The sequence below is a fragment of the Aquarana catesbeiana genome, linkage group LG12 (genome assembly GCF_042186555.1).
Source record: "Aquarana catesbeiana isolate 2022-GZ linkage group LG12, ASM4218655v1, whole genome shotgun sequence".
Taxonomy (NCBI): domain Eukaryota; kingdom Metazoa; phylum Chordata; class Amphibia; order Anura; family Ranidae; genus Aquarana; species Aquarana catesbeiana.
Window position 1 is genome coordinate 22960065 of NC_133335.1, and position 23936 is coordinate 22984000.

At 46.2% G+C, this 23936-nt stretch overlaps 1 long non-coding RNA gene across 3 annotated transcripts in view; it reads right to left on the reverse strand.

Annotated features, from left to right (window-relative positions):
- Positions 1 to 23936, reverse strand: part of LOC141114002 (uncharacterized) — a 122173-nt gene that overhangs the window by 52669 nt on the left and 45568 nt on the right. For all 3 annotated transcript variants that reach the window (XR_012236851.1, XR_012236849.1, XR_012236850.1), the window contains one exon: positions 11192 to 11343. This is a non-coding gene — a long non-coding RNA (uncharacterized lncRNA). The remainder of the gene's footprint in view (positions 1 to 11191; positions 11344 to 23936) is intronic.

Consider the following 23936-nt stretch of genomic DNA (forward strand, 5'->3'; position numbering starts at 1 on the left):
TAATCAAGAACCACTGGCACATTTTACAGGCAGATAAGCAGTTACAAGACATCCTTCCCAAAAAACCAAAATTTATATATAAAAAGGCACCTACAATCAGAGATTTAGTAGTTAAAAATGTTGTAGACCCACCTAAAAAACCATTTTCCTTTTTTACTGGGAATGGATTTTATCCATGCAAAAGGTGTTTCGCCTGTTTAAGGACCAAACGCCCAAACGAGAAAATGTTCAACTTCACCTCCACCAGCACGGGGGAAAACTTTGCAATCAAAGATTTCATTTGTTGTAATACCGAAGGGGCTGTATACGCACTGGAATGTAGCTGCGGCCTCCAATACGTAGGCCGCACAAAAAGACCCTTGAGAGTCCGCATTAAGGAACATGTTAAAAATATCCTTAATGGCTACGAAAAACACTGTGTGTCTAAACATTTCTTAACCTGTCATAACAGAGACCCCACCCACTTGAGGTTTTGGGGTATCACCCCATATATAAAACATTGGAGGGGAGGCCACAAGGTGAGAACCCTCAGCAAACTAGAGTCCAAATGGATCTTCACCCTAGACACATTTTGGCCCCGGGGCCTGAACATAGAGTTCGACCTCAACTGCTTCTTGAGTGACTTTTAACTTTTAAGTAATTTTAACCAATCACCAAATTTATCTGTTTTAAAGAATACCCTCCTAACATTTTTTATAATATTTTTAGAATATTTTTATAATATTTTTTAATAGTCTTTTTAATATTTTTAATGTATACAGCGTTGTGTCTCCCATGCTCTTATGGAAATACACACACTGTGATTGATTCATTCCTGTAGTCCGCATAACCTCACCCTTAACGGTGGCATGCAGTAGCAACATAGTCAACATGTACTGTAAGATAAGTGACCCAGATATAGAGGTAGGAATTATATTATCATTTGTCACAATTAATCTCACGCCCCAATTAATACACATCACCTCATTTTTTTTGTTTTACATTTTTCACCATTTAGATAGATCTCATCATTCTTCTATTTCACTCTCGCTTCCTTATTATTACTTTTTACTTATTTATTAAACAACTAACTTACATCACTCACTTTAGGGCACTTATGTATTAATGGTTAGGCTCGGTTCACACTGGGGCGACTTGTCAGGCGACCTAGTCGCCTGACAAGTCGCCTCCCGTTCTGTGCTATGGAACCGTTCTAATTGGAGCGACGCAAGTCGCTCCGACTTAGAAAAAGGTTCCTGTATTACTTTGGGGGCGACTTGGGGCGACTTGCATAGACTTCTATGCAGAAGTCGTCTCGCAAGTCGCCCCGCAGTCGTTTGCAGGTCGCCTCGCTGAGGCGACCTGCAAGTCGTGCCGCCCATGTGTGAACCGAGCCTTATTCTTTATATTATTATAGACATTATCTTTATCAATTATGTTTTGTGCATATATATTTTCTATGCCACTGGTGTCTGCTGCTTTTCTTCCCCCCTCGGGCTTTAAAACACAGACTTAACCAATCATATTGCAGGATGGGTTTCCTGCACTAAACTAGCACCTGATTAGATTATCAGACCCATTCAGGTCCAAATTAAATACCAACACTCGGTCCCTACTACGATTTAATTAGCACTAACACCTTCCTATTGTCCCCATTGAATTACTCCCTCGCCGCTATTCGGCAATAGATTAGACATAGACTCCCTTTGCTGACACTTGGAGACACTACCCATGCCTGGACTGTCCCCATTGGTCGAACGGGTCAGCTGAGATGTTATACAGACGCATCCCTCAGCGGAAGTAGCGGCGAATAACCCTTAAGAAAATGGCCGCCGCACTACTTCCTTTAGACTTCAAGAAAATGGCCGCTCCATAAACGGCCAATTCTAAACTACTTAAGGACACAATCTCAAGCCTGTAACCATCCCCTGATGAAGTCACGTGTGGTGTGACGTCACGCGTAGGGACGAGACAGGCTGCATTCACCATAGAGGCATATGAGTTCGCTGCTCGTTGGATTACATTTGCTGTTGTCCAATTTTAAATGTGAGTACCTACATAATTTTAATAAAAGAGGTTCTTTTACACCTAAAACGGGATTACACTATTGGCCTTTTCCTTTTCTTGCTTACCATCCTCCATACCCCCCGCTCTGGCACTATACCTGAGGGAACTCCGTCCCAGGACGTAGGCTGGTGAGGGACGCGCTGGAGCTAATAGGAGGACCCTAAAGAGTCAATTGCATTACATGCTGTTGCCCTATTACCTAAAGGTAAGGGGCCACTACCTAACCTTAGTGGTGTCACACGAAGAAGCACTGGATGTGTTGCACTTGAGCACTTTAACTGCAACGTGTGCATGCCAAGACGTTGCCATCATTTTTGTGGAAATTTCTATGGACATTTGAGTGTTTTTTTTTTTTTTTTTTTTTTTCTTTCTATCTGTCAAACCTTTACAAGGATTTGAGATACTTTATTATTTAACTTTAAATATTCATTTTTATATATTGAATTTTTTTGCACATATGCACATTATGAATTAGCAGTCCACCACTACCTCACCGCCTTTAATAGGCTTGTCACGCTGCACCTTACACTAGCCCAATTAGCACTGGATACCCCCCACTGTGAATTTATTTATTTTCAATGGTAATGCATTTTTATATATGATTGACAGTCACCTAAGTTTAATATCATCTTTTAAAAGAATTGTTTTTTCATTACGCACCTATCCATTATTGAAAGTCACCCATGTTATTTATTATTTTTTACTAATACTGTTTTTTATATTGTATATCACCTGATTCCACTCAACCCTATTGATTCCATTCAAACATTACCATCGCTCCCCTTTGCTGGATATAGACCCCTGCGTAGATCTCAGGGGGCACTCTTATTGTAAATAAATATTCTGAGCTATATCTTTAATTAATACTATCGTATATCCATCGGACTTTAACAAACAGCAACGCATTAAAGCTCTGTATGTACACCACTGATTATACATCATTTTGATAATTACCTAGGATTAGCGCAGCACTACCCATTTTTTAGATCTATTCACGAGGTCAGGTGCCTACCTTTTAACAGTGCATGCAGCTTTTCCATTTTTAACCTATTCCATATATGATAGCGCGGGAATAATCCATCTCCTTTATGAGATTTTACTACCGCTTTAAAATAATACATTTGATCCTACCATAAAGGGCCTTGTTCAGACACTTTCTGTTACAAAGTAAGAACGTCTGGTTCCTGTTTCTGCGCTCCTGTGTTGTCATGCTGTCGTCCAGGCTTCCAATGTAAACTAAATGTGGCCATTTCAACCTACACAATTGGGGAACCTGCCCATAGGAATGTCATGAAGCCATTGCTGGAGTGCATGTAGACATGGCTGGTGCAAGGATTTTTGACAACCCTTGGCCCCACCCCTGACTCCACCCCCTTTCCCCTGCCCATGTATACCCCACCTTTAAAAAAAAAAAAAATATGCTGCAGTTTATGTACAAATAAATACATTTTCCTATCACAGTATCACTTTAATAAAAGATATTTTTTTAAAGACAGGATAACACCTCACCCTACCCAGCTCAGACAGACTTTGAAGCAAACTGGAACGAAGGCCAAAAAAAAACAATCCTCTTATATAGGACGTCTAGTGCTGGAGAGATAAGGAGATTTCAGCTTTGTGTGGACAGCAGAGAGGCTTATGCTGGGCATACGGGTAAGAGGACGAGGCATAATCTTTGAACTCTGGGACTCCATGCAGAAGAAAACTAAGGGCTCGGCTTCATTTATTATAACTAGGCACAAATCAGGGTAAAAGGTGCCTATTCGGCTCAAAGAGACGGAGCCCCCTTTAAAGCCCAACCCACTGACCTGATGGCTTCTTGGTTCTAGCATAAGAAAAATAAAAAGGATGTAGTAAAGGATGGAGCACCATAAGTTCATAATAAGCCAAGTGTAGATTTATTAATCTTGATAAAAGATCAGTAAGTAAAGCCAACAAGTTTCCGGAGATGAAATGAATGCTGGTGGTGATGGGGGAAGATGTTGGACAGAGTGAGAAGAAGATCAAGGATTGGTATAATGGCAGTGCAGGCAGGGGCTGGGCTTACAGCGGATGTCAGACTGGCACATGTATGGTCATTATACTAATCCTTGATCTTCTACCTTCATTGTCCAATAACTTCCATCATCACCACCAGCATTTAAGCCTTGACAAATGGGGAGCTGAGCTCCCCTGAAGTGTGTTGGCTTTACCTACTGATTTTCTATAAAGATTAATAACCTTCACTGGTTTATTATAAAACTTGTGGCTCTGTCAGTGTCTGGATTTGAACCTGCGCCCTCTGCGGTGTCTGGCTGTGGCTCTTCTCATTAGGCCATCTGAGATACCGGACAGCTCCCTGTCTGATGCCTTAGGACAGTGATGGCAAACCTTGGCGACCCAGATGTTTTGGAACTACATTTCCCATGATGCTCACCTACAATGAAGAGTGCATGAGCATCATGGGAAATGTAGTTCCAAAACTTCTGAGGTGCCAAGGTTCACCATCACTGGCCTAGGACAATCGTGCCTTGTCTCTTGTTTCTAGTGAACCTTGAAAGAAGTTTGTTTGAAATCTTTGCAAATGTAAAAAAAATGTTAAAAATGTAAAAAAAACAAAAATCCCATGTACATAATAAGTATTCACAGCCTTTGCCATGACACTCAAAACTACACCCCCACCTCCTCCTCTATTCATCCCCTACACCCCCACCTCCTCCTCTATTCATCCCCTACACCCCCACCTCCTCCTCTATTCATCCCCTACACCCCCACCTCCTCCTCCATTCATCCCCTACACCCCCACCTCCTCCTCCATTCATCCCCTACACCCCCACCTCCTCCTCCATTCATCCCCTACACCCCCACCTCCTCCTCTAATCATCCCCTACACCCCCACCTCCTCCTCTATTCATCCCCTACACCCCCACCTCCTCCTCCATTCATCCCCTACACCCCCACCTCCTCCTCCATTCATCCCCTACACCCCCACCTCCTCCTCCATTCATCCCCTACACCCCCACCTCCTCCTCCATTCATCCCCTACACCCCCACCTCCTCCTCTAATCATCCCCTACACCCCCACCTCCTCCTCTATTCATCCCCTACACCCCCACCTTCTCCTCTATTCATCCCCTACACCCCCACCTCCTCCTCTATTCATCCCCTACACCCCCACCTCCTCCTCTATTCATCCCCTACACCCCCACCTCCTCCTCTATTCATCCCCTACACCCCCACCTCCTCCTCCATTCATCCCCTACACCCCCACCTCCTCCTCTATTCATCCCCTACACCCCCACCTCCTCCTCTAATCATCCCCTACACCCCCACCTCCTCCATTCATCCCCTACACCCCCACCTTCTCCTCTATTCATCCCCTACACCCCCACCTCCTCCTCTATTCATCCCCTACACCCCACCTCCTCCTCTATTCATCCCCTACACCCCACCTCTTCCTCTATTCATCCCCTACACCCCCACCTCCTCCATTCATCCCCTACACCCCCACCTTCTCCTCTATTCATCCCCTACACCCCCACCTCCTCCTCTATTCATCCCCTACACCCCCACCTCCTCCTCTATTCATCCCCTACACCCCACCTCCTCCTCCATTCATCCCCTACACCCCACCTCTTCCTCTATTCATCCCCTACACCCCCACCTCCTCCTCTATTCATCCCCTACACCCCCACCTCCTCCATTCATCCCCTACACCCCCACCTTCTCCTCTATTCATCCCCTACACCCCCACCTCCTCCTCTATTCATCCCCTACACCCCCACCTCCTCCTCTATTCATCCCCTACACCCCCACCTCCTCCTCCATTCATCCCCTACACCCCCACCTCCTCCTCTATTCATCCCCTACACCCCCACCTCCTCCTCTAATCATCCCCTACACCCCCACCTCCTCCTCTATTCATCCCCTACACCCCCACCATCTCCTCTATTCATCTCCTACACCCCCACCTCCTCCTCTATTCATCCCCTACACCCCCACCTCCTCCTCTATTCATCCCCTACACCCCCACCTCCTCCTCTATTCATCCCCTACACCCCCACCTCCTCCTCCATTCATCCCCTACACCCCCACCTCCTCCTCTATTCATCCCCTACACCCCCACCTCCTCCTCTAATCATCCCCTACACCCCCACCTCCTCCATTCATCCCCTACACCCCCACCTTCTCCTCTATTCATCCCCTACACCCCCACCTCCTCCTCTATTCATCCCCTACACCCCCACCTCCTCCTCTATTCATCCCCTACACCCCACCTCTTCCTCTATTCATCCCCTACACCCCCACCTCCTCCATTCATCCCCTACACCCCCACCTTCTCCTCTATTCATCCCCTACACCCCCACCTCCTCCTCTATTCATCCCCTACACCCCCACCTCCTCCTCTATTCATCCCCTACACCCCACCTCCTCCTCCATTCATCCCCTACACCCCACCTCTTCCTCTATTCATCCCCTACACCCCCACCTCCTCCTCTATTCATCCCCTACACCCCCACCTCCTCCATTCATCCCCTACACCCCCACCTTCTCCTCTATTCATCCCCTACACCCCCACCTCCTCCTCCATTCATCCCCTACACCCCACCTCCTCCTCCATTCATCCCTTACACCCCCACCTCCTCATCTATTCATCCCCTACACCCCCACCTCCTCCTCTATTCATCTCCTACACCCCCACCTCCTCCTCTATTCATCCCCTACACCCCCACCTCCTCATCTATTCATCCCCTACACCCCCACTTCCTCCTCCATTCATCCCCTACACCCCCACCTCCTCATCTATTCATCCCCTACACCCCCACCTCCTCCTCTATTCATCTCCTACACCCCCACCTCCATTCATCCCCTACACCCCCACCTCCTCCTCCATTCATCCCCTACACCCCACCTCTTCCTCTATTCATCCCCTACACCCCCACCTCCTCCATTCATCCCCTACACCCCCACCTCCTCCTCTAATCATCCCCATACACCCCCACCTCCTCAATTCATCCCCCGCACCCCCACCTCCTCCGCTATTCATCCCCTACACCCCCAACCTCCTCCATTCATCCCCTACACCCCCACCTCCTCCTCTATTCATCCCCTACACCCCCACCTCCTCAATTCATCCCCTACACCCCCACCTCCTCCTCCATTTATCCCCTACACCCCCACCTCCTCCTCCATTCATTCCCTACACCCCTACCTCCCCCTCTATTCATCCATTACACCCCCCCACCTCCTCCTCTATTCATCCTCTACACCCCCACCTCCTCCATTCATCCCCTACACCCCCACCTCCTCTATTTATCCCCTACACCCCCTCCTCCTCCATTCATCCCCTACACCCCCAACTCCTCCTTTAGTCATCCCCTACACCCCCACCTCTATTCATCCCCTACACCCCACCTCCTCCTCTATTCATCCACTATACCCCCACCCCCTCCTCTATTCATCCCCTACACACCCACCTCCTCCACTCATCCCCTACACCCCCCTCCTCCTCCATTCATCCCCTACACCCCCACCACCTACATTCACCTCCCTACACAACTCCCCTCCCTACACCCCCCCCCACCTCCTCCATTCATCCCCTACACCCAGTGCAGTGGCCTTATGGCTGTGATTGAATTAAAAAAGCACAAATGCTCAAACAAGATGAAGAAAGAAGGAGGTTGAAAGAACCTCAGCGAAGCTATGTGTACATCTGGATGAGAGACAATGCACATTTCTGACACAAAGAGAACAATAGCAGCAATCTGCAGGAAAATACTTTGTCATCTACATGACAATCTTGTCAGTGTGCAAAGCTCAGCAGAACCATGAGAAATAATGGTGTGCTTGCACCGTCTGTTTTACATGCTCTGTGGTTCCATTAAAGGGGAACTGCAGTCTTTTTAGTGCTATTTAGGCTCACAGTGCATGTGCAAGAATTTCCAGCCCATTTCCAGCCCCCAACTCCTCCAATTCTCCTCTCTGAATAGGCCCTTATGTTGGCTAAACACTGCTCCAATTTCAGTTGACTCCTACTAAATTGGCCAAAATTGAAGCTCTGGGTGGCCCTGTTGGCACCCCCTATGCCTACTGCACCAGAAAAGCGGATTTTAAATCGACTTTTGTTCAAGGAGCCAATCAGATCTCTTCAAAGCAGCGGCAGCTGAATACAATAGATGACAGCTGACATTTCTTTATCTTCCCTGCTTACATGGATGGGCAAATTGGCTGAGTTCTCTTGTTCAGCCTGGTAATGACCTGGTAACCTCAGTTAAATTTCAGTATTGCCCATTCATTCCAGCAAGTTCCCAGCTATGATGATAGGTCCACTTTAACCACTTGCTTACTGGGCACATATACCCCCTTCCTGCCCAGGCCAATTTTCAGTTTTCAGCGCTGTCACACTTTAAATGACAATTGCAAGGTCATGCAACACTGTACTCATTTGACATTTTTATCATTTTTTTTCACACAAATAGAGCTTTCTTTTGGTGGTATATAATCACCACTGGGTGATAAGTGGCACTGATGGGCACTGATAGGTGGCACTGATGGGCATTGATAGGTGGCACTGATGGGCAGTGATAGGTGGCACTGATAGGCGTCACTGATGATGAGGCACTGATGGGCAGTGATTGGCAGCACTGATGGGCACTGATAGCTGGCACTGATGGGCAGTGATAGGTGACACTGATAGGCAGCACTGATAGGTGGCACTGATAATGAGGCACTGATGGGCAGTGATTGGCAGCACTGATAGGTGGCACTGGTTAGCAGTACTGATGGGCACTGGTAGGTGGCACTGGTGGGCACTGGTTAGCACTGTGTGGGACCAATTACCGGCTTCTGTCTACATCATGTGATCAGCTGCTATTGGCTGACAGCTGATCACGCGGTAAAGGACCCGGTGTTCTGCCGAGAAAGTTCCGCTCGGCGTATAAGTTCCCCCCTCTACTGCGCCTGCGCAGTAGGTATCGGCGGAAATAGCTGAAGCAGAACAGCTGAAAATCAGCTGTACACGGCGCCTGTAAGAGGGCCCCTCGCGGGCTCGCTTCGCTCGCCACGCTTCGCTCGCCACGCTTCGGGCACGGCCTCGCTGCGCTCGGCACTTTTAGATTCCCCCTCTAGGTCCACTTGGATGGTGGGGAAGGAACCTGTACCCAGAGCGCAGGCGCCGTGTACAGCTGATTGAAGCATTTGAGCTTCGGCTATCTCCGGCGGCTGAGAGTAGTATGTACTGCGCAGGCGCTGCGCCTGCGCAGTACAGGGGGGGAACTTATCTGCCGAGGGAACATTCTCGGCAAGACACCGGAACCCAAGCACTTGGTGATCACAGAGTAATTAAGGCAATTGTTATTATCAGCACTGATATGGTGATGTTTACTAGTGGATGCTCTTCCAGTTTATCAAACCGCCTACCCCATTTTAACATGTGGGTCACCTTATCTCTATATAACCTGTGACAATATTTTCCATATTATACTAATTTTCTGTATTTCATTTCCAAACAACCCATCGTGTTGAAATAATTAAAACTGATGTTTATTCTGTTTCTAAATTGTGAATGAGGACTAAAGATTTCAAAAGGAAAGGTTCACCTTTATGAAAACACCCCCCAGGCCCCTGAATACAACCATCTGTGCCCCCACCAACCCCTTTCCTCTTCTGCAGCCTAACTGGAACCCCGAGGTCCCACCAGAGGTTTCAATAAGTTCCCTGAGAAAAGAGTAGTGACCATTGGTGTGCACAGCCTATTGCATTAGGGTGTGCACCCCAGAGCACAAACACACATGCGGGTATATCAGCAGAGCAGTGGACGGTGTCAGTTGAGCCGAGGTTGGTGTCAGTAGGGCAGTGGACAGTGTCAGCAGTTTTTTATTTTTATTATTTTTTTATTTTCTACAAATTAATTTTTGTTATAATTTTTTACAATATTATTTTTATTAATTTTTTACAACATTTTTAGGATCCCCGTTGGGAGGCTTTGGTGAAATGTCAAGGATCTAAACAGACCCCTGACTTGAGACAGAGAAAGGGATGAGGACAGAGATTCCCTAGTTCCTTTTTCTGCAGCCTCAGCTACACTGGACATTGAACGAATGGGAAGTGCTCTGTGCCGAGAGGCTTCCTGTTCATTCACAACTGAAGCATAGTAAACATAGTTTACTATACTTCAGTTAAGAGTGAACACAGGAGCACACAGAAAAGGAAGGGACGGTAAATAAAATAATTACGAACCCCTTCCCTCGCTTTCCACCATGAAAGATCCCCCACGGTGGCCAGTAGGAGAGGAGAGGGGGGAAGCTGGCAGCACTGCAGGGGGGAGACAGGGAAGCAGAGGGAATCGGCATTGCATGTGGTGATTAGTGCGTGCCCAGACACACCTGGCCCACCCTGTGCTCACACCTATGGCAGTGACCATTGACTACACTGACCACCAATTTAGGGGTCACTTCTATATTGACCAACAATGTAAGGGGTCACGTCTACACCAACCACCACTGTAAGAGTCAGTTCTACACTGACCAAAACTGTAAAGGTCACTTCTAGATGACTACCAAAATAAGGGGTCACTTTTACACAAGCCACCATTGTAAGGGTCATATTTACATGACCAGTAATAGAAGGGGTTACTTCTACACCAAACACCAATGTAAGGGTCATTTCTACACCGACCACCATTGTAAGGGTCACTTCTACACCGACCACCAATGTAAGGGTCACTTCTACACCGACCACCAATGTAAGGGTCACTTCTACACCGACCACCAATGTAAGGGTCACTTCTACACCGACCACCAATGTAAGGGTCACTTCTACACCGACCACCAATGTAGGGGGCACTTCTACACCGACCACCGATGTAAGCATCATATCTACACCGACCACCGATGTAAGCATCAAGTCTACGCCGACCACCATTGTAGGGGTCATTTCTACACTGACCACCATTGTAAGGGTCACATGTATGCTGACCAACAATTGCAGACTGGGCCAGAGGGTGGCCTGCAGTATTGGTATAATGGAGGATGACCTGTAATATTGTCCAACTGTACTGCAGAATGAACTGAAGTGTAAGTGGACCAAATTGGGGGGAAGTCTGGAGTATCAGCAGATACTGGGGGGTGACGTGTAGCAAAGACTTTGTTATTAGATTAGGCTTTACCTCCTACCGGGGAAGCTGATTAGCGCTGATCCTCAGAGTTTCCAGTGGTGTCTTGGCCTTGGAGCTATTCATGGTGACCGATCTTCTCCAAACCCCGGATTCTGCCTTTTGCACACTTCTCCTCTTCTTTTATTCTGGCCTTCCACAAACAACTAACAGAAACAAGATGTAAGACAAAGCAATAGCTCTTTAATAAATCATAAATGTATGCCAATCACACCCACATTGTAAGTAACCTCAGTCAGGGTACCCTCATATATCAGCTGCCCCCATCAGTGTGCCCCCACATACAAGATGCCCCCATCAGAATATACCCTTAGATCAGTTACTCCAGTCAAGGTAACATGTTTACATCAGGTGTCCCCATCAGAGTGGCCCGTACATCAGGTGTCCCCATCAAAGTACCCCTATAAATCCAGAACCCCAATCAGAATAACTTCATATAACAGCTACCCACATCAGTGCGCCCTCATATATCAGTTGCCCCCATAAGAGTACCCCCATAAATCAGCAACCCCATAGATCAGCTGCCCCCATCTGAGTGCCCCCTTACATACGGTGTTCCCATCAGTGTACTCCCATAAATCAGGAACTCAAACCAGAATTCATTTGTAATTTTTTTAAAATTTATTCTACTGGAACTGCGCCTTCTATGTTGATACATTAGAGTGCAGACATACTACAGGAGATGGTCAGAGACTGCAGACACGATACAAGAGATTGGTACGAGGAAGATGCCAGAGCTCGATCACAGAGGGACTACATGTTTTGGGGATTAACCCCTTCGTCAGGTCACATGATCAGAGCCGGCAGAAGCAGAGACTTAAATAGGGATACTAGAGGGTGGGACAGCCCAGCGGTCACACGCAGAATACCCTTTAACAATCCATTGGAGAACAATGGAAACAATTCTAATAATAGGAAAATTTTAATAATGATTATATAGGTAAGCTCAAATGTAAATAATAGTGATAAAAGGAAATAGGACTACAGAATACATTTTACCTATCTTATTGGGATGAAGAGAGGGGGAAGAATTCTGTAGTTCTAACACACTTCCTGTCCAAGGGTGACAACACTGCTTGTCCATAGATTAGAGAATAGCGAGTGAGTGTTGTCACTCTAGGACAGAAAACTGGTAAAAAAAAAAAAGCCAAAAAAAAAAAAGAATGCAACTTTCACATCTAAGGACTCGAAAGCTGCCCCCTATTACATTTTTGTTCCTGGGTTCATTTACGCTTTAAAATGACTTACTAGAGGTATTTTGTCTTAAAAGAATCCCAGCCACATATAGGACCCGTGGGAGAGGCCTTCATCAGACTTTACTTTAAGGCTCGGTTCACACTGGGACGACTTGGGATCCGACTTGTCGCCCCTCAAGTCGCCCCAAGTCGCCCCAGAAAGAGATTCACATGACAGTGAATGGGAGCGTCTTAATAGACACTACTGAAGTCGCTCCGACTTCAGAGCGTACTCCCTGTACTACTTGGATCCGACTTGGTAGGCGACCTGTACCATAGAAATCAATGGAAGTCGCCTCCAAGTCGGATCTCTCTCTAAAGTCAAGCGACTTTGCAGGCAAAAAATTTTGTTTGCCCAGGCAAACCCCTCCCTCCCAGAGAGATGATTGTCCTGTGATTGGCCACAGCCGAAGTCGCCTGTCCTGGAGGCGACTTGAAGTCGCGTTGTAATTTGCTAAAGTCGCGCTGAAGTCGCGCTGAAGTCGCGTTGAAGCCGCGTTGAAGTCGCCGTACAAAGTCGCGCTGAAATCGTGTTGCCCCTGTGTGAACCGAGCCTTAAGGAAAAAGCGTATGAGACTAAAATTGACAAAACATCTCTTTGGAAAGGAAATTGGACAGAGGGAAGAAGAAAAGTCCTTATCCAGGTTTGTGGCTATTGAACATTGATGAAGTAAGGTGGGCCAAGAGCTTGTGTGCTAGATAGGGTGCCCAGCAGGGCCGGTGTTCTGACATATAGTGTCCTCCTATCAGATAGTGTCCGCCCCCTACTGCGCAGGCGCAGCGCCTGCGCAGTACGGAGCAGCAGGAGATGCCGAAAATGTCCGAAGTTGATCAGCTGACCATCAGCTGTACACGGCGCTCGGGCACCTGTTAGCGATGGCTGTGTAAGAGGGCCCCTCGCGGGCTCGCTTCGCTCGCCACGCTTCGGGCACGGCCTCGCTGCGCTCGGCAACTACTTATTCTAACTCTATGTCCACTTGGATAGTAGGGAATGATCCTGGACATAGGGTAAGAATAAATGCGCAGGCGCCGTGTACAGCTGACGATCAGCTGTTGAACTTCGGAGACTTTCGGCGTCTCGTTTGTCCTCCGTACTGCGCCTGCGCAGTACAGGGCGGACACTTCTGGATAGGGGACTGTATTCGACAAGACACCGGTACAAGGCAGGGGCGGAGAGGGCACGTGCCCTGGGCGGTACCATTTGGTATAGGGGGGGGGGGGGGCGCAGCTGTGCGCTCCTGCATGATCCTCCCTTCCCTTCCCTCAGCACACAACTACACTTTTACTCCCCTACGGAGGAGTCCCGTTGTCTCTGCCAGCGCCGTGACGTCACTCACGGACGGAGGCGAGGTGGGAGGACGCAGAGAGGAGCGCAGGGAGGTGGGAGCTGAGAGCTGAGCTGTGTCGTGTCGGCGAGCTGTCTGTCTCAAGCGGAGCCGAGCTGAGGAGCTGCTGCCTGGCTGGATTCAATCTGGAAGGTAGAAGAGCGCAGTGCCAGTGTTCTGACTCAGATATTTAGCAGTGGTGGTCACTGGTCATTAACCTCGCCTCCTCCCCTCCCCCCAATCCAGACATTTATTAATCTGTTTTTTAGTGTTTACTTACACAAGTTCAGACTCATAACTTCTGAGTCTGAACTTGTGTAAGTAAACACTAAAAAACAGATTAATAAATGGCTGGATTGGGGGGGAGGGGAGGAGGCTGAGGCGAGGTTAATGACCAGTGACCACCACTGCTGAATACCCCACAATACTGTGCAATACTCTGCAATACCCCACAACACTGTGCAATACTCTGCAATACCCCCACAATACTCTGCAATACTCCACAATACTGTGCAATACTGTGCAATACCCCACAACACTGTGCAATACCCCACAACACTGTGCAATACTCTGCAATACTCCACAATACTGTGCAATACTCTGCAATACCCCACAACACTGTGCAATACTCTGCAATACTCCACAATACTGTGCAATACTCTGCAATGCCCCACAACACTGTGCAATACTCTGCAATGCTCCACAATACTGTGCAATACTCTGCAATACCCCCACAATACTCTGCAATACTCCACAATACTGTGCAATACTCTGCAATACCCCACAATACTGTGCAATACTCTGCAATACCCCACAATACTGTGCAATACTCTGCAATGCCCCACAATACTCTGCAATACTCTGCAATGCTCTGCAATACACCAAAATACTCTGCAATACCCCGCAACACTGTGCCATACTCTGCAATACCCCGCAATACTCTGCAATACCCCGCAGTACTCTGCAATACCCCGCAATACTTTGCAATACTCTGCAATAGCCTCCAATACTCTGCAATACCCCGCAACACTGTGCAATACTCTGCAATACCCCCACAATACTGTGCAATACTCTGCAATACCCCACAATACTGTGCAATACTCTGCAATGCCCCACAATACTGTGCAATACCCCACAATACTGTGCGATACTCTGCAATACTCCCACAATACTGTGCAATACTCTGCAATACCCCGCAATACTGTGCAATACTCTGCAATACCCCCACAATACTGTGCAATACTCTGCAATACCCCACAACACTGTGCAATACTCTGCAATACCCCCACAATACTGTGCAATACTCTGCAATACCCCACAACACTGTGCAATACTCTGCAATACCCCCACAATACTGTGCAATACTCTGCAATACCCCACAATACTGTGCAATACTCTGCAATGCCCCACAATACTGTGCAATACTCTGCAATGCCCCACAATACTGTGCAATACTCTGCAATACCCCACAATACTGTGCAATACTCTGCAATGCCCCACAATACTGTGCAATACTCTGCAATACCCCACAATACTGTGCAATACTCTGCAATGCCCCACAATACTCTGCAATACTCTGCAATGCTCTGCAATACACCAAAATACTCTGCAATACCCCGCAACACTGTGCCATACTCTGCAATACCCCGCAATACTCTGCAATACCCCGCAGTACTCTGCAATACCCCGCAATACTTTGCAATACTCTGCAATAGCCTCCAATACTCTGCAATACCCCGCAACACTGTGCAATACTCTGCAATACCCCCACAATACTGTGCAATACTCTGCAATACCCCACAATACTGTGCAATACTCTGCAATGCCCCACAATACTGTGCAATACTCTGCAATGCCCCACAATACTGTGCGATACTCTGCAATACTCCCACAATACTGTGCAATACTCTGCAATACCCCGCAATACTGTGCAATACTCTGCAATACCCCCACAATACTGTGCAATACTCTGCAATACCCCACAACACTGTGCAATACTCTGCAATACCCCCACAATACTGTGCAATACTCTGCAATACCCCACAATACTGTGCAATACTCTGCAATACCCCACAATACTGTGCAATACTCTGCAATACCCCACAATACTGTGCAATACTCTGCAATGCCCCACAATACTGTGCAATACTCTGCAATGCCCCACAATACTGTGCAATACTCTGCAATACCCCACAATACTGTGCAATACTCTGCAATACCCCGCAATACTGTGCAATGCTCTGCAATGACGACATTGATTCTTTATTAAAACCGGGGGGGGGGGGGGCGCAGTTTGCCATCTTCGCCCTGGGCACCAAATGGCCTTGTCCCAGCACTGGTGCCCAGGTTAGAAACTGAAGGCCATCATGTCCAAATACACCTGTAACATGTTGCCAGCCATTATCACCTGTAGTATTTAATTGGCAAATACCTTGCATAACAATAAACATGTTGTGCAAAATAAATTGGTGCACTCTAAGCTTCTCCACAGTCATGGCATTTAGGCATAAAGTTCACTGTACAGGAACCAGTTTTACAACGTTCTTCAATACACAATAAAGTTACTATATTATTCATAATGGAGAAAGTTGCAGGGATTCAAGGCAGATGCCCTGGTCTGTAGCTTACTGGGCTTCACTACTCCACCTGGCAATGGAAGTGTTCTGCCCAGTGCTTTGAGTCCAGCACTACACATGGGACAAGCTGTGTTTGCTGAAGGAGCCTTAGCGCCACCATACTTAACAGTTAAAACCATGTAACAGTGCCTGGAGCTGCACACCTCCTGTGCCCTTTACAACAGGGTCCTTCTATCCCCGCTGAACTTAGGCATTTAACTTATACTATGAAGTATGCTACAGGAAGAATGGGAACACTCCAAAGGGGGCAGGAATAGAACTGGGAACTATGGTCAGAAGGAAGGACGTACAAGGGGTACGCAGAAAAGGTGACCACCTTAAGAACTTTAGAAAGTGGCACTCAAACAGGGCAGGAAGAGCAACCATATGCTGAGACAGTTCACAAAACAGAGACATCCTGCTAACCACAAGCAATGCTCAAAATCGGGAACATCTCTTTCTTTTATCAAGCTGTCTATGCCATAGCCAGCCTACAGTAAGTGCCCTAAGGCCATCATCTGGACCTCAGAATTTTTTGGAAACTCAGCCCTCTAAACATCAATGGCTGCCTGTTGGACTAGAAAGTATCACAAGAGGAACACTTGAATCCTCTGTCTGCTGCTGATATGAAAGCCCAGTTTCCGTCAGCCGGGCACCAACCTGACCCATTGTCTTACTGAACAAAGGAAAATGCAAAACATAGGTGAATGTAGGCTTCTACACAGAGGTTACATAAGAGGTGCTAGTGGCAGGGTACTCGTGGCGGCTGGTGAAGTTTTAGGATGGGGGGGTGCCAAACCCCGCACTTCCTTTTTAACCCCTCCCACTTCCCATAAGCCCCACCCCTTATAGAATCCACCCACTCCGTCCCCTGTATTCCACTTGCTTCCACCCATAGTGTTAGGAGTATACAATCCTGGAATCACAAAACAGAGTATACAGATCAGCACCACAGACACGGTATATAGATCAGCACCACAGATACGGTATACAGATCAGCACCACAGATACGGTATACAGATCAGCACCACAGATACGGTATACAGATCAGCACCACAGGTACGGTATACAGATCAGCACCACAGATACTGCCTGACGGATGGAGCGGGGGACACTCACAGCACAACCCCCCTGTCTGCCCAAACCCCCCTACCCCTAGTCTGCACTTTCTCCCCCCAGTCTGCCTAATCTCCCCTCAGTTTACACAATCCCCCTCCTCCCAGTCTGCACAATCCCCCCCTCCCCCTAGTCTGCACAAATACCCCCCCCAGTCTGCACAATCTCCCTCCCCTAGTCTGCACAATCTCCCTCCCCTAGTCTGCACAATCCCCCCTCCCCTAGTCTGCACAATTACCACCCCCCCAGTCTGCACAATATCCCCCCCCTAGTCTGCACAATTACCCCCCCCCCAGTCTGCACAATTACCCCCCCAGTCTGCACAATCCCCCCTCCCCAAGTCTGCACAGTTACCACCCCTCCCCCAGTCTGCACAATTACCCCCCTTCCCCCAGTCTGCACAATTATCCCCCCTAGTCTGCACAATTACCCCCCCCCCCAGTATCAGCACAGACCCCACAGTCACTCACTGAGTGGAGAGAATGAGAGGGGGGCAGAGCACTGCAGAGAAGCACACGGAAGGGAACCAACTGACAGTTAGGGAAGGGTCCAGGCCTTCAGGGATTAGTGTGTGCGGAGCAGCTTGCGTGCCGCGGCCACATACAGACTGAGTGACTGAGTCAGCTAGAGCTAGCTAGGAGGAGAGAGAGACACTACACCCCCCCCCATAGCCCCATGTGTAATATGCTGCACCCTCTTTTTATACTGAGTCCCCACCATCCCCCGCATACCAGATAAAAGATAAAATAGAAATAAAGACAAACATTTTTTTTTCATTTACAATAGAGTAAGGGGGGCTACAACCCCTGTCAGGTTTTCTTTGCCATCGGTGTCCCCATTGAGGGGGGGGGGGGGGAATTTCCCTTCACTTCCTGTCCCATAGCCAAAAAAAGAGAGCAATCCGCCAAAGTGACATCATCCCTGGGTGTCACCAGAACTAGTGTCCCCATTGGAAGATTTCCCCTCTAATTCCTGTTTTGGTGACAACCTAAAATGTGCGATTTTCTTTCATTTTTGGTGGTAATGGTAAATAGAGAGAATAATTCCCCCTAAAGGGGGAGCAAACGGCAACAAAAACCTGGCAGGGGTTCTAATCCCTCTCCACTCCATCCAACACTAGCAATAAAAACATGTTCCTTTATCTGTAATTGAACATATGGGAGAGAAATGGGGGGAAATGATTTGGCAGTGTGTGTGTTTCCATAGCAACAGCAGTGTCAGAGGAAGTTGCCACCCCTAAGCTATGGAAAGCTCTCCTCCCCCTCCAGGAACCAGGAAGATTATCTACATTTACAAAGATTATAAATCTAGAAATACAAAAAGCTCCAGTAAAAGGTAATTACTTTTTAAAAGATGCTAATTGTAAATGATATCCCTTGTTTCTGTGCAAATATACATATATAATCTCTTGTTATATATATAACATCTGCACAGAAAGAGGGATATCATTTACAATTAGCATCGTTTAAAAAGTAATCACCTTTAGCAGAAGCTGCCCCATCAAATTGCCCCATCAAAACTGCCCCATCATACTGCCACCATCAAAATTGTTCCACCAAAACTGCCCCATCATACTGCCCCCATCAAAATTGCCCCATCAAAACTGCCCCATCCTATTGCCCCCAGTAAAATTGCCCCATCATACTGCCACAATCAAAATTGCTCCATTAAAACTGCCCCATCCTATTGCCCCATTATACTTCCACCATCAAAATTGCCCCATCAAAACTGCCCCATCCTATTGCCCCATCAAAAATGCCCCCATCAAAACTGCCCCATCATGCTGCCCCTATCAAAATTGCCCAATTGCCCCATCATACTGCCACAATCAAAATAGCCCCAGCAAAATTGCCCCATTAAATTGCCCCATTATACTGCCACCATCAAAACTGCCCCATCCTATTGCCCCCATCAAAATTGCCCCATCATACTGCCACAATCAAATTTGCCCCATCAAAACTGCCCCATCCTATTGCCCCCATCACAATTGCCCCATCTTACTGCCACCATCAAAATTGCCCCATCAAAACTGCCTCATCCTATTGCCCCATCAAAATTGCCCGATCATATTGCCCCATCAAAATTGCCCCATCATACTGCCCCACCAAAACTGCCACATCATACTGCCACCATCAAAATTTGATCAATCAAAACTGCCTCATCATATTGCCCCCATCAAAATTGCTCCATCATATTGCCCCCCATCAAAATTGCCCCATTATACTGCCACCATCAAAATTGCCCCATCAAAACTGTCCCCATCATACTGCCACCATCAAACATGCCCCATCAAAACTGCTCCATCATATTGCCCCCATCAAAATTGCCCCATCAAAATTGCCCCATCAAAACTGCCCCATCAAAACTGCCCCATCAAAACTGCCCCATCAACATTGCCCCATCCTATTCCTCTATTATAAATGATTAGTAATGATGTGTCCCCTCCCCCCCCCGTATGTAATCAGAGCTGAGATGCTCCAGCCCCCTCCCCCACCGCCAATCACTGTGTATAAGAAGTTTGGTAACCATGACAAAAGCCTGGTGACCCTTTTTAAAAATGGCGCTGGCAGCCGCCTTGCATCGCGCCATTTCCGGTTTGCAAATAACGCGATGCAACAGCTCAGCAATGCCTATTGTCTCCTGGGATTGATGACACACATCTCCCAGGAGGCATTGCAAACCGGAAATGATGAGCGCGGGGCCGCAGCCAGGGAGGAGAAAGGGAAAAATGAATACAGAATATTATATACAGAAGGTGCTGAGAAAAAAAATTTAAAAATATCTGATTCGTTTACAGAGCACAGATTAGTGAGGGGTGAAAATGTGGGTGGAGCTCCTCTTTAAAGGGTTGAAATAAATGAACAATATAGTTTGGTAGTGAAAGGGTTAAAAACTGAAAGAAAAAAAATAGATTTGGCAGAATAAATCTCCATATAAGGGGAGCAGACAGCAATAAAAACCTGACTGGGGTTCTAATCCTTCCCCACTCCATCCAAAACTAACAATAAACAGGTTTTACGTTAACATATGGGCAAGAAATGGGGAAAAAAAAAAATATATTGGTTTGGCAGTGAAAGCGTTAAAAAGGGGAAAACTGGTTTTGGCGGTGAAAGAGTTAAAAATAAAAAGAATTTAGTTTGGCACTGAAAGGGTTAACAAAAAACCCGTAAAAATAAATCTTTTTTTTTTTGCAAAGAAAGGGTTCACAGAAAGGGTTAAATATGAAAAAAATATGGTTTGGCAGTGAAAAAGTTTAGGGGTGGGGTTGGTTTGGCAAAGAAAGGGTTCATAAATGAAAGGAAAAATATTTGACTTGGCAGTTAAAGGGTTAAAAATGGAAAAACCTGGGATTTGGTGAAAGTGAAAGATAATTGGTGTGTAATAATGATAAAATGATCAAATAAAAGAAATGAAAAGATTTGATAGGCAGCGAGGATTTATAGGGCTCCATTCACAGTGTTATAGGAATACACATCTTTGTTTTCAGCCATGGGACTGTAAGGGTTAAATCTCATTCACAATAACCATCACTTCAAGAAAAACATGTTCTTCCAGGAGCCGGGTCCCTATTAGGTCTGTATACAGAGCCTACAGGCTGAATTCATAAAGCTCACAAATAAGGACGTGGCCCCTTTAAGAAAAATCGTCAGTTATTTTTTTCAAAGGTCACATGACTCTGCTCTGTGATGTCATAGTCTCAGCCAATATAAAGAGTTGCAAGGGAGGCTGGCAGCAGAAACAGAGTGTTTGCTGACCAGTGAGGACCTGTTTTTTAATCTCTCTGGAGATTTTCTTGCGATTTGATTCGATTTGATTTTCATTCGATTCAATTTCTTTGCGATTTCTATTCTTGTACATTTAAAGCGTGGTTCTTTATTCTTAATAATGAGACGATTTAAATGTAAACAGTTTGTTTCTCTGAAAAACACCAAAGAGAAACCCACCAAGGGAAGCCCAGCTATGGAAGGAGGTATCAGTGACCAGCCTGCAGGTACCAATAAGAGGGCTCGGGCTTTTGTGCGCGGCTGCTTCAGAGCCGTTGTTGGATGTTTTGGTTCCGGCTGTAAAGCCAATAATCACCGAGAGACAGACATCGATATTGGTAAGTACTATGGATAGTGATAGATACAAAAAGTACTCTGGATAGGTCACCTACACTCATGGATTAAAGGCACCTTCATCCCAAAATTATTCGTTTTCAAAGAATTTTAGAAGAGAAGGGGATTTTAATGGTTCCCAAACACACAAAAACATTTTTTTAATATAAAAACATCTTTATTGGAGTCCAAAGTTTTAAAAGAAACGGTGGGGGGGGGGGAGCAATGAATGTCCACATTTCATAAAAACAATTCAGTGCACATGTACAATATACACATAAAGTAGCTCCTGTAACCAGCATGATGCTTGTTGCTCGACATGTTTTACTTTTCAGCTCCTTTAAGAACTTATAAAGCAATATGTAGCTACAAAAAGTCATTATTAGTAAGTATTAGTAGGTATGCATGACTGTAAATAAATATTTCTGTTATCAAAGTAAATGTGTATCAAAAACATATAACAACATAAGTAATATGTTCAATGAATATCCATGAGGGTCTGAGCACTATACAGAGGGACACACAACATGAACATAAAACTCACCATGTCTATAGAATGTAATCAAGCTAATGCACACTACTAAAGGGTCCAAAACTGATGTAAGAGGTGCCAACACCAGCGGTGGCAACTGATGGCAGGAGGAGCACAATGGGGCCGGTGGAAATACTAGAAATGTCAAAAGGAAAGGGGATAGATTATATATATATATATATATATATATATATATATATATATATATATATATATATATATATATATATATATATATATATGAGGAAAGAAATATATCAAGGATACATAAAGTCCTCAATCAATTAGATATACAAGTTAGGTTTACCTTCAATGTCATTCAAATGCTCCTTCCACAGAATGTAGAGGGGAGCAACACACCAATCTGGAACTATTTCTTCCAGTGATGAAGGAACAATGTCATGAAGCAATGATGAATGCGGACACATTAAATCAATAGCGTCCTCCAGGCCACCCACAGTGTCCCATCGGATAACAAATAGAGATCATGCACCCATCAGCAAGACCAACATACACATGTGAAGGGCCTGCAGATCAAACCTACCAAGTGTATCCTCAAAACTCACCGCCTCTGTCAGAACAAGACCAATGGCTGGCTCTGTGGCCTGGCGCCATCAGTCCCGTCTGGCCTGGTGGCCGCTATGTCTTTGTTCTGACAGATGCGGTGAGTTGAGAATACACTATGTGTATATTGTACATGTGCACTGAATTGTTTTTATGAAATGTGGACATTCATTGCTCCCCTCCCCCACCGTTTCTTTTAAAACTTTGGACTCCAATAAAGATGTTTTTATATTAAAAAATTTTTTTTGTGTGTTTGGGAACCATTAAAATCCCCTTCTCTTCTAAAATTCTTTGAAAACGAATAATTTATAACATTCATTGTCCCCCATTTCTTTTAAAACTTTAGACTCAAATAAAGATGTTTTTATAACAAAATATTTTTTGGGTGTTTTGCCACCATTAAAATCCCCCTCGGTTCTAAAATTCTTTGTACACATGTATAGGGATCGCCATGGACATTGATGAGGAGTCACCCTCCCCCCATATGTACACATGTATAGGGATTGCCATGGACATTAATGAGGGGTCGCCCCCCATATGTACACATGTATAGGGATGGCCATGCACATTGATGAAAGGTTACCCCCCATATGTACACATGTATAGAAATTGCCATGCACATTGATGAAAGCGTACCTCCCCATATGTACACATGTAAAGGGATGGCCATGGACATTGATGAGGGGTCATCCCCCATATGTACACATGTATAGGGATGGCCATAGACATTTATGAGGGGTCGCCCCCCATATGTACACATGTATACAGATCGCCATGCACATTGATGAAAGGTTACCCCCCATATGTACACATGTATAGAAATTGCCATGCACATTGATGAAAGCGTACCTCCCCATATGTACACATGTAAAGGGATGGCCATGGACATTGATGAGGGGTCATCCCCCATATGTACACATGTATAGGGATGGCCATAGACATTTATGAGGGGTCGCCCCCCCCATATGTACACATGTATACAGATCGCCATGCACATTCATGAAAGGTTACCCCCCATATGTACACATGTAAAGGGATGGCCATGGACATTGATGAGGGGTCATCCCCCCATATGTACACATGTATAGGGATTGCCATGGACCTTGATGAGGGGTCCCCCCATATGTACACATGTATAGGGATTACCATGGATATTGATGAGGGGCCACCCCCCCATATGTACACATGTATAGGGATGGCCATGGACATTGATGAGGAGTCACCCCCCCCCCCATTTGTATACATGTATAGGAAT